The sequence below is a fragment of the Pelodiscus sinensis genome, chromosome 11 (genome assembly GCF_049634645.1).
Source record: "Pelodiscus sinensis isolate JC-2024 chromosome 11, ASM4963464v1, whole genome shotgun sequence".
Classification (NCBI taxonomy): domain Eukaryota; kingdom Metazoa; phylum Chordata; order Testudines; family Trionychidae; genus Pelodiscus; species Pelodiscus sinensis.
Genome location: NC_134721.1, coordinates 41,945,695 through 41,957,536, shown reverse-complemented (window position 1 = coordinate 41,957,536; position 11,842 = coordinate 41,945,695). Strand labels below are relative to the sequence as shown.

The 11,842-nt window shown below is 50.1% G+C and overlaps 1 long non-coding RNA gene across 1 annotated transcript in view; it reads left to right on the top strand.

Annotated features, from left to right (window-relative positions):
* The first annotated feature begins 6,034 nt into the window (after positions 1-6,034).
* LOC112546519 (uncharacterized) overlaps positions 6,035-11,842 on the top strand; it is a 177,045-nt gene continuing 171,237 nt past the window's right edge. Inside the window, exons 1-2 of the long non-coding RNA XR_012906532.1 lie at positions 6,035-6,253; positions 6,798-7,415. This is a non-coding gene — a long non-coding RNA (uncharacterized LOC112546519). The remainder of the gene's footprint in view (positions 6,254-6,797; positions 7,416-11,842) is intronic.

Sequence of the window (11,842 nt, the reverse complement as noted above, 5' to 3'; positions counted from 1 at the left end):
AAATCTCCATCACTGGAGATACGTAAGAGCAGGGTGGATGGACACCTGTCAGGGATGGTCTAGATGGTGCTTGGTCCTGCCGTGAGGGCAGGGGACTGGACGTGATGGCCTTGCGAGTTCCCTTTCCGTTCTATGGTTCTATGATTCAAGGGATAGGGCCTCACATCTATTGAGGTGCCTCCTCACCTTTGAGAATCTAAGTGGCTTTGATGGAGCTACTCACGTGCATAAGGGACTGCAGGAAGAAGCTCCACATCACAGCTGGCCAGTGAGTATGGGTAAAACACCCCACTGCCCACTCCCACTTCCCTGAGCCACCTCGGCCATGGAATATTTGTGCAATTCATTGCATGTGAGCAGCTAAAGTCTCACTGTTGCCCCATTTCCCCCATGAATCCCTGTCCATGAGGGGTCAGATTCTTTATTTCCTTGAACCCTGTGTCACTATTTTGCACACCAGTGCAAAACAGTGGTAAAATGCAGCCACGACGGCACAACATGCAGGGCGATAGCAAATCAGACCCAGGATCCGCATAATCGGTGCAATTTTTTCCCCTCCCCTGTGGACAAGAGTAATGGATCTGTGAAAGAATTATTTTGTGCATAATGCCCATATTTAAAGAAACCCTTTTTCCCTGCAAAGAAGGCTATCAATTATCTCTGGCTTCCTAGAGGAGATTGCCCCGTCTTTAGCGCCTGGGTGATCAGAACGCATTGTGCAGTAAATTATGCCAATATAAAAGTTAATGTACTCTGCCTTAACAGAGAGATTTTATAGTTATTGTCATGATTGGAATTGACATCCATCAAGGGTGTGCGCACACGCACAAAACGGCTGGAGCGATCATGTTTAATAGCCCCAATTATGGAGCTCTTCTAATGCCTTTTTTATAACCATTGTTGAGCTCCAAGTTACTGCCCATTAATGTGACATCTCTCCTGTCTATTAATTTCTCAGGAGCTTCTCTTTCCTTCCCGTTTCCCTAATGGCTATTTATTACCCCCACGCTCCCCATAAAAAGGGGCTTCAGGTGATGTGAAGAAAATTCAGAGTGACCCTGAGGAACACAGAGCGTTTTATTTATTTATTTTTGGCTCAGCAATACGGTGCTTGTTAGGGTGTCAGGGAGGGATCGTTAAAAGATCCAGCTTCCGCTGCCAACCTGTGCTAAAAATACAGCCTCATTTGGAAGCCCTGAATGCTGCTTAATCAGCAAAGGAGCCCGTTAGGAAACTGCCAAGGGATGGAGTGGGCATGAGCCGGAGTTGCAGGTACAAGAAGTAGATATGAGGAGACCCTGTGTCCATTTTCCCATCAGTGGCTCATTCTGATCTTGTTGCAATAAGGTGCTCTGAGCAGCAACACGTTTCTTCGGCATTTCCCTGCTTCACCCTAATTCTTCCCTCTTCTGGCAGAAATTTATTTTACAGTGATGATTTACCCTTGTGGTCTTTTCTCTTCTGGGTCGTCTGCTGCACTCATCACTTCAGTATCCTATGGTGATTTCAATCAAGGCCTTCTACTTCCTTAACGAATGTTAAGTATAAGAATTAAACACGTGTGATGTGCTGTAGGTAATTAACAGCGGTCCCATTTTGCAGGTGGATAAACTGAGGCAGAGCCATTTGGGTCAATCCTTTGCTGGCGTGAGCGGTCTTAGTTCCTTTGTAGCCCTTTTTGAGGTGAAGCGTGAGGGTAATAAATGGTCATTATGGAAATGGGAAACTAGTGGAATTAAGACCATTTGCAGCTTCTGAGCATCTGCCCCATATAAAGTGCCGTTCTGTGAAGCGTGAATCCTTAAAAATGGCGCTGTGCGGTTCTGTGCTTTTCTCTCACTTATTCCCAGTCCCACCTGCTCAATATTTCAAGTGAAAGTCGTAATTTCTGCACGAGGGCCCTGACAACCAAGCTGTGTTTTTTCTTTCTTCTGCACTGGCATCCTGGTTCTATGGCGTCTGCTGGGGGACTGCAGGGCAAGCCTAGAGGTGTAGCTCGTGGATCCTGGAACTGGCATTGGATGAATCGTTCTGCTGACGACAGACAAGCAGGAATGGAATCCAGCTTTCTTGGTCCTGGGTCATAACAGGATTTCCCCCCATTGCATTCTGGGAGGGGTTTTGGGATTTCCTCCTCCCGAAGCATCCGGGATACAGCTGGAGGTGGGACACTGGGCAGGGAAGGTCATTTATTCATTCTGGGGTGGCAATGAGCAGTGTGATGTCAAGGGGCTTGGCTGACCGGCTCGGGGTCTGATCGCCATGTGCGGGATTGGGACGGAATTTCCCCTCCTTCGCAACGGGGGTGGGTGTGATTTGCCTTGCCCTGCAGCACTTGCCAGATGATCTGGGTACCTTGCCATTCACTTCCCTGATGTTTTGGGGGCACTGGTGCCCCTCGCCCCCCCTCTCCCCCCAATTTTCTGCCTGGAGTGCAGGATGGTCTAGTCTCCTGTGGGCTCTGGTCTCGTTTGGGTTGGTGCGTTGAGAGAGTGAGTGCCGGGTGGGGCTGCTGGCCGGGGCTAGAGAGGAGATCAGATTAGATGACCTGCTGGTCCTTCTGGACTTACATTTTATGACTCTAACTTCAGGTTGGGAGTCACAAAGATCCGTGGGTGCCTACAACCCTGCTCTGGGCTCCCTGCAAGCCACAGAAGGGCAAAACACTGCAGGTGCTTACATGTTTGGGGTAAAAGTTCCCTGGGTACCTACATTATTTCTGCCCCTGGTTGTGATGACTGCTGCCTCCCAGGGAAAGGCAGATGTTTGGCTGGCTAAGTCGTGGGGGAGGCTGGATCCAGTTAGCGTACTCAGAGGCTGCCCACCAGTCAAAGCCGTCCTGCCTGATCTCCTTATCACCCATTTGCGGCAGAGAGGGGGAATTGAACCTGGGCGTGTCACATGCCAAATGTGATCCTACCACAGGCTAAAAGGTGGGAGGTGGCAGCTCCACTGGCCACCTTATGTTGTCTGCAGCAGGGGCCTAACTTGTTCCTGTCAGAAACGACATGCTCCTAAACCTGACTCCAGCGCGGCTGGTGCCCACCGGTAGATCACTACGCAGAGACAGATTCCTCCCCGCAGCCCAGACTTCGCTGTCTGTCTCTCAGAGAGCCATGGAGTTTCGCACCCAGCCTTCTTGTGAGCATCTCCCATTGGCTAGCCTAGCTCTCTCCGCATCTAGCACACAGGCTCTTCTTGGACTGCGTTCTGAGGCCCTGTCCCTCTCCATGGATTGTAGATGCCAGTGGTTCTCCTGGGCTCCAGGAGGGGCTGTGAGCTGGCTTCAGGGGCCCCGCCAAAGTAAAATACAGAGCAGGGCCAGAGCGGGGCTCAGGGCAGAAGCCGAAACCCAAGTCCCATGGGGGGCTGAAGTCGAAGCCTGAGCAACAAAGCTTTGGGGAGCCCATTTGGTGTGGGGCCCTCAGAGGTTGCCTTGCTTGTTGTCCCCTAATGCCAGTCCTGGTTTCCAAGCTACCGGATATGCAGAAAACACTGGTGGCACAGGCGGGCCAAAGAATTTGTATAACCTGTTGGGGGTCCAGGAAGAAAAAGATTGAGAACCTCTGTGATAAGTAGCCAAGGTGCATAATGAGACTTTAAGGACTTTCTAGGCACCTAAAAGTCAAGCATGTGACATTCAGCATTATAACAGCAAAGTCCCGTTGTGAACCTAGGCCTCTTTCTCCATGTCCTCCACCGAGACATTCCTCTTCTCTCCTCTGTTCCAACGGCCAGGCAGAGAGGACGGCCCCTGTCTACAACCTCGGCGACGGTAGGAGGGGAATGGACTTCAACCATCTCTGGGGAGAGGACATTTGAGAAGCGGTGTCTAGCGTTCCTCGTTGAACAGATGGCGAAAAGTCACTTAGCAAATATCTGCTTTTGATTTGCTGTCAGGGAGGGAAATGCAACAGGATCTGAAGCTGCTAGTGCTGTAATTATCTCGACCATCCTTTCTGCCCGACTTCCTTAACAGGTTTGAACACTCCTAATTAGCCACAAAGCTTTTTTTTGTTGTTCGTGCACTCAAACCACACAGAGCAACCAAAATGTGTCTTAACACAGGCTGTATTGTGCTTTTTAATGGAACTTAGTTTTCCTCCAGCGGGCGCTAAGGAAATCAAATTGACGCAATCGTTGTAAAATCCGGAGGTGGTCTTTTATGTCCCTCTGCCTGTGGTAAAATCCACTTTGCTCGGTCAGACTGAGAGACGAGGCCGTGACAAGTGGTGCTTGGACAAGTTAGCTGATGTGACAGAGTGTCTGCAAGCCACCAGCTGAGAGAGAGTTCGTGCTCCCAAGCCATGGTCTGTGTTAGTGCTGCTGGCTGTGTACAGACCCACAGTCGTGACAACTTATGAGTTTTCATGATGTAACAGACTCAATAGGCAGAGCCTTCCCAGGGAGGTCTAAAGCTTGAGGCCGAAGGCCATGTTATTTCATGCATTTCATACCCATCCATATGTAAAACTGCCAGGTGCTTGTAAGTTGAACCTCAGAGTTATAAACACCTCAGGAATAGGGTTGCCCGGTGTCCGGTGTCCTACTGGACAGTACGGTATTTGAGCCCTCTGCCCAGTAAAAAAAGTCAGACAATACCGGATACGTGTATTCTCTGATTTTTCCGGCTGGGCACCAGATGGAAGCCTGACGTGGGCAGCCCCGCCCCCACCAGGCTTCTGCCCAATCACAGGCTCCCAGCGGCGTTCGTGGTCCCGCCTCCCAGCTGGGACTCCCAGCTGGGAGGCGGGGTTGCAATCGCCGCTGGGTGCCTCTGGTTTCGTCAGAAGCCTGGCGGGGGCGGGGGGAGTGGCTGAGAGTCCCAGTCTGGGAGGCGGGGCTGCCATCAGCACTGGGAGCCTGTGATTGCGCAGAAGCCTAGCGGGGGCGGGGGGAGCGGCTGATGGTGGCTCCGCCTATCCCGAGTTCCATTTTTTTTTGCTCGACCAAAAAAATCGGGTGTCCAGTATTTTTTGGGAGACCATCTGGCTACCCTACTCAGGAATGGAGGTTGTTCATAACTAGGAAATGTCCATAACTGCAAACATCTGAAGAAGTGAACTGTGCCCATGAAAGGTTATGGTATCATCTACCTGTTTTGTTAGTCTTTAAAGTGCTACCAGACTATTTGTTGTCTTTTAAGTTTATCCTGTACAGACTGACTTGGCTACCCCTCTGAAGCTTGCAGACAAAATCTTAGGGTTGTTGTTTCAAATGTTTACAACTGAATATTGGCCTAATAAAGCTTTGAAACTGTACCGTACAGAGGAAAAACCTGCTTTTAGGTTCTTAAACTGTTTCTGTGGGTTTTTCCTTTTATATTATTTACCTAATCATGTATTTTTTTAGTAGTTTGTGTTTAACTCTATGCACTTTTCTAGGGGTGGTGTCTTATTATATATGTTCCTGTTAGAAATGACACGAACATATATAATGAGGCTGAAAATTAGTCACGCCAATTTTCTTCCACAATTGGATCTGAGGAAGTGGGTCTGGCCCACGAAAGCTCATCACCTAATAAACCATCTTGTTAGTCTTTAAAGTGCTGCATAGGCCTGTCTTTTGTGTCAGAAAGACCAGACTAACACGGCTACATCTCTATTATTATTAGCAGCTGTCTGTGTACTTCTGGTTTCAAATGAGGCATGTGGTTGACTGCTCAGATTCTAACTCTGAGGTTCTACTGTATTTCTGAGGCATTATAAAGAAGAGAATGAGATTTCTGACAATCCATCAGAAATAGTCATTGATTAATTAATTCAGATCCAAATACCCCTAAAACCTGTAAATCCAAGTGGGCCCATGTCCGGAAAGGCCTGTTGTTTGTACCATTTCCCTTTCATAAATGTTAATACTTAACCATGATGGTGGTTGGGAAGGCCTGAGGGGGGAGGCGAAGTCCAAATGTAAACTTTCCAAGCCTAATCGTATCATTGCTCCCTAATCTGTAACAATGGAGGAAGGTTGAAGGGTCAGAGGTAGCCATTGTGCAACGGGCTGGGTTGTGTTTGTGCAGAGGGTGAAAGGACTTACGGACAGCAGAGTAAGGTCGGGAAAGATTCAGGCTGTGGCAGTGGTATTGGAATGGCGCGGTGGCATAGGGAAAGAATTCTTCCTCCTCTATTCGAGTGAGCTGTAGCCCCGTCCCGAGTTCTGTTATCATCGATGTGGTGCCAAGCCTGAGGGATCTAGGTAGAGGAATCCATGCTGATGAACCAGAATCAGCAGCAGGAGATGCTGGCACTGGCAGGTAACTCTCCTGTCTCCTACTCAGTGCAGTGAGCCACTTACTGCGGTGGAGGGTGTCCCGGGTGACCTCTGACAGCGCCACAGTCCTTGCCTCACAAACGGGAGGTTGGGTCGCGCTCTTATGCCTCCAGCTGGGGTGCTGGAGGTTACTAGTTGAGGGAGGGATTTTCAAAGGCCCAAAGAACAGTTAAGAACCCAACTCCTCTTGAATGTCCCTGAGGGGTGGATACCCAACTGCCCCCTCGGCACTTAGGGGACATCCACACTGCAATGAGACATTGCGCCTCACAGCCTGTGTCAACTGACTCCATCTCACCGGGCTCGGCGCCCTTGATCTAGCTGATGTTGGCTGGACTAGGTGTGGTGGGGACGGGGCCTTTTTTCAGATTGTCCTGTCATAGGCGTCTAGTTAAAGGAAAGGTTTCTGCAGGCCTCGGATGAAGCGCTGTGTATCCACATCGTGTATTTTGACATGCACACTTCTGACTCACTTTAGGTTCCATTTTAGTGGCTCTGTACTCATGGATGTATTTATTCTTTGACAGGTTGGAGGGTACATTTTCAGAGCTGGTGCCAGATCCACTGGAATGTGAAGTCCGCAGCTTATCCGTGGAACAGCTACACTGCAAACGTTGTCATGTTGTCTCCACAACGCTCTGCAGCTCTGCTGTGCAGGGACAGTTTCCAGAGAGTTGTCTAACTTCCAAGATGGCTAGAAACAATGCTGGCTCTGATGATCATTGTGAACTGTGGACACCTGTATGTCAGTAGCTCTGCGGAGATCCACCATACCTATGCAGGGCAGACCCCAGACCACACCCAGGCAAGGAGTGTGCGTTTGTTTACTTATTTTAAGAACGAAAATGCTTTTGCACCATGATGGATCCCACTGGTGCTTAACAAGTCACAAAACACCACAGTATAGGCTGCTGCCCGCATTCGAGCTCGTAACAATGACATTGAACCAACAGAGCAATTTGCTAAAGACATGGTGGATTTGCCATCACTTGAAGCCTGTAGAACAAGATGTGCTTTCTCTCTAAAAGAGAGGCTCTGTCTCTGCCGGGTGTCGGATAGGGGTGACAATATGACGTTCTCCAGTCGGTATCAGGAGGCTGGACTAGATTATCCTATTGGTCACTTCTGGCCTTGATATTTATGAGGTAAAAAGTTCCATAATCCCATTGTTTGCGCCCTCTGGCCCACTCCCTTCCTCTTTGACTTGCTCTGAAAACTCTCAATGTAGTGCTGCTGCTTGTACATGGGGCCACCAGGTCGGTTCCTCCATCAGTCTGTACCATTGTTAATGCTTCCTAGGTGTGAAAGTCTCCTCTTGTTTCCTGTCATGACCTTCTCACAAGAGGTGGATCCCTCAGGCCTTAGGTGCTATGGCTCATGATTGTATAAGATGTTTACCTCTGTTATAATTGCACAGGGTATGGCATAGCTCAGGCCTCAATGATGCTTCCTTTCAATCTCTGCTGCTTTCATGTACAGGCATGGGTGTGGGAATTATTCAGGAGGACTCAAGTCATGGCTTGATGTGCCTGGTCTCTGGGCAGAGCTGCTGTGTCTCAGAGCAAAGTTTCTTTGCCTCAGGTTCTGCTTGCCAGTGTCAGTTCATTAGACCATCCAAAGCGTACCCTGTTCTCTTTGCTCTTACTCTATGTATCCATATCCCCACTGAGCTGTGTTCTGGCTAGAGCTGGCTGGAACAGGCTCAGGATGGGGTAGTTGGTTGGTTTGGATGAAAAATGGCTTTTTTGGACCGAAAAACAAACTCGCAGAGACATTGTTTGTTTGGGTCAAAACTTTTCCACTTTCCATTGGGAGGCAGAGTGGAGAAATGGAAGCTTCACAATGTTTCAGTCAACTTTCAAGGGTAGGTTTTTTTCTGTGCGCTTTTTCAAACCCCCAAATCTTTATCCAAGGTAGAAATTCTCACTTTTGCTTTTCACCAGTCAATCAATTAATACACCTTTTCCAGTCTACGCACAATAATTGGCATTTTTTGGATCAGGTCTTTTTCCAGCTTTGTGACCACAGTTGTACTTTACTTAGACTACATCTACACTACATGATTATTTCAGAATAAATTATTCCGGAAGAAATACTCCGAAATCGCTTATTTCGAAATAGCGCGTCTACACGACAAGGAAGCCTGTAAATTAATCTGAAGCAGGCTCCCCTAATGTGGACGCACTACCTCGATTTAGTGCCCCAGGAAGCACTGGGGAGTAATTACTTTGAATTGCACTGGGAGAGGAGGTATTTCGAAAGAGCAGCAGTGAATTGTTCACACCACTGCTATTCCGAAATAGCTATTTCAGAAGAGGCTTTATTCCTCGTGGAATGAGGTTTACCAACACCAAAATAAGCCTCCCGTTATTTTGAAATAACAGGTGACCTGTGTAGATGCTCACATAGTTATTTTGGAATAATGGATGTTTCTGAAATAATGCTGCTGTGTAGATGTACCCCTAGTGAACTAATAGTTACTACTAAAACTCCAATTATGTCATGGAAGTCACAGAATGCATGTGCACAAAAGTGCAGGCTCTGGTTTGAAGCACGGGATAGGGTACAGGAGGGGGTGCAGGCTCTGGAAGGGAGTTTGGGGACAGCAGGTGATGGAGGGGAGAGAATGGGGGTGCAGGAGGGGAGCAGGTTTGTGACACTTCTCTGGGGCTGCTCCTGTAACATGACCCATCCTCCTCTGGCAGCAGTTCCTAGGCAGAGGAGCTGAGGGATCTCCATGCACTGCTGCCCACAGGCACCACCACGCTGCAGCTCTCACTGGCCGCAGGGACGCTTGGGGTGGGGGGCGACAGTTGGGGACACCCCCCACATTCAGGGGCCACAGGTACATGCTGGCAGCCACCTGCAGAGCAAGCAGGTAGGAAGCCACTTGAGCCCCACGGCACTGCTGAGGGTAGTGGGGGACTCCAGGACCCTTTTAAATTGTGCAGGGGTGGCAAGTGGGGCCAGAGGAGAGACCCGGCCCTGAACTTTGTTGGAGCTGAGCCCCCGGGCTCCACAGGCCCATATAACTCACCCCCCTGGCCTGCTAGGAACTGAACTGATTCAATCAAGCCAGTCCAAGGAGATCGTTCAACAGATACCAGCGCCTCTAGGCAGCTCCTGAGCCGCACTAGATGTGACCTGCTGACCTGGAGGTGACAAGTATGTTCTCTTAGTACAGATCAGTGGGGCCATCGGCAGCCCCTCCTCAGGGAACTCCCCCGTGTCCTGCAAGGCCACAGAGATGTTAAGATTAGACTCACAAAGAAGGCTCTGCAGCTCTCCATACTTTTTCCCTGGCCAGGAGGCGAAAATGCCGGGCACCTGGCAACCCTACAAACACTCAGCACCCGGCCTCGCCCCTCCCCCCTCCCAACACCCCCGGGCCCCTGATCCCATCCTTACCTGGTTCTGCAAGGCTGCCAGTACAAAATGGCTGCTGACCAAGTTCCCCTGGGTCTTAGTGCTCAACTTCTCCCCTGTTCCTTTTTTTTGGGGCGGGGGGCGGTGTTTGGTATTTTTGTTTCAACCATCCGGCAACCCCAGGCATGGTGGACTCCCGCAGCTTCCCCCGGCCACGAATGGTGAACCGTGGCCACTGAGAACAGGGAGCGGTCAGACAATCAGGTAAACAAACATCGGGCAGCCCATCAGGGGCTAACCCTGACAAACTGCATGCGCCCAGAGTGCTGGTGGTTCCTCACCCCGGTCTAGATAAGTGATTATCAATCTTTTTTTAATAAAGTACCCCTTTTTCAAAAAAAAAAAAATATCCCCAGTACCTACAGCAGGGGTTCCCAACCTGGGGTATGCGTACCCCCAGGGGGTACGAGAAATTTGTCAAGGGGATACGGGGAATATTTGGTAAATAACTAGATTATCCTAACTGAAATAGTCCAAAAGTAGTAGATTGAGTGGAAAACGTTGTGGATTCTAGAATCCAGAATTTATTTCCTTTCATATTGAATAGGGGGTACGGGAATGTTACTAAAAGCCAAGGGGATACGGGGACTGAAAAGGTTGGGAACCCCTGACCTACAGTTTTCAGACACACACAATTTTTTTCTACCATTGCAACACATTTGTTTAAACAGCTTAATCGTAGCCGGGCGGGTGTTGACATTTTTGGGTGTAGAAAGTACAAAAATAATAAAGTGCCGTGAAACTTAAAACAAAAATACAGTGTTCTCCAAATTTCAGTTGTGTTGACGTACCCCCCTGACGTCTCTCAAGTTCCCCTAAGGGTACTTGTACCCTGGTTGAGAAGCACTGGTCTAGATGATCCGAATGTTTCCTTCAGTGCTTGAAAATGACCAGTCTTTGCAGAAGTGCAAATGACAACCCAGGCATAAAGCTGAGCAGAATCAGGGCCCAAGCTTATGTCGTGTTGCGTTAGAAAGCCCTTTATCTGCCTCAGGTTGTAATGTCCTTCCATGTCCCCAGCTACCTGTTTGCAATTGACTGCCCAGCCTTCCACCGCCGCGTGTGTGAATTGTGCCGGACGTTTTTGTAACTGATTTCCTTCCTGCGCAACTGCCACCGTGGCTTGCACAACCAGTGTAATTACAGTGTGTGCAATGTTGTGGGAAAAACTGGGCCTGTTCTGCTGCTGTTACTCTGCACTCGGCAGCCTGGTCAGCCCGGCTTTGTGGTTCTCAAGGTTTTGCCCAACGCTGTGGTGTTTGCGTTCCGGGCCCTGAAAGAGGAAGCCTCCTAAAACACGAAAGAAACTCCTCTGTTCATAGCCTGCAGGTTGGGCCTGGTCTGCTTGACAAGGGCTCTGTTTTTATAGGCACGTTGGTAGCTGCAGCTCTCTTATCCCCACTGGTTAGGGGTGACATGGAAGGCACCGGCCATGTAATCCTCCCAGCCTGGGGAAGGTTGAAGACACCCATCCCCCACTCCAGGTCCCACCCCCTCCTCATCCTGCCCTGCCCTTGCTGTGTCCCACCCAGCCGCTTTTCTCGATGCAGCCCAGGGGGCTCATGCTAATAGCAGGGGTCTGGGCCCCACACTCCCTAGCAGCAGCGGGAGAAGTCGAGCAGCGTGAGTCCAGCTCGCTCTGCTTCCCCCTGCCACGTTGCTCCACTTTCCATCAGTGAGTGTGGGGTGGTCCTGCCTCCCTCCCCCAAATGATGCGCTGGGGGAGCAGAGTGAGCTGGGGCTGCCTTGCTCCGCTTCGTCCACTGCTGCTGGTGAGTACAGGGCTGCCATACCCCTGCTGCCGTTGCCAGGCCCCCCCGCTAGTCCTCCCAGACATCCAGGGACTCTGGCCCTGCTGGCTGGCCCCTGGCTCCTCCTGCCCATGTCATTGGGGGGATCCATGTTCCTTTGTGCCCCCATGCTATGTCCCTGGTTGCCAGCTTTGTAATAGCACAACACGGAAAAGCCTTGCCCCGTCCCCATCCCCCTTCTTTGAAGCCCCTTCTCTGCTCACTCCATCTGCCCTGCTTCTGTCACTTGCTGTCCCTGACCTTCATTCACTTTCACTGGGATGGGGTGCGGGAGGAGGGCTCTGTGGGGTGTAGGAGGGGGCTCCTGGGTAGTGCAGAGAGTTGGAGGTGTAGAG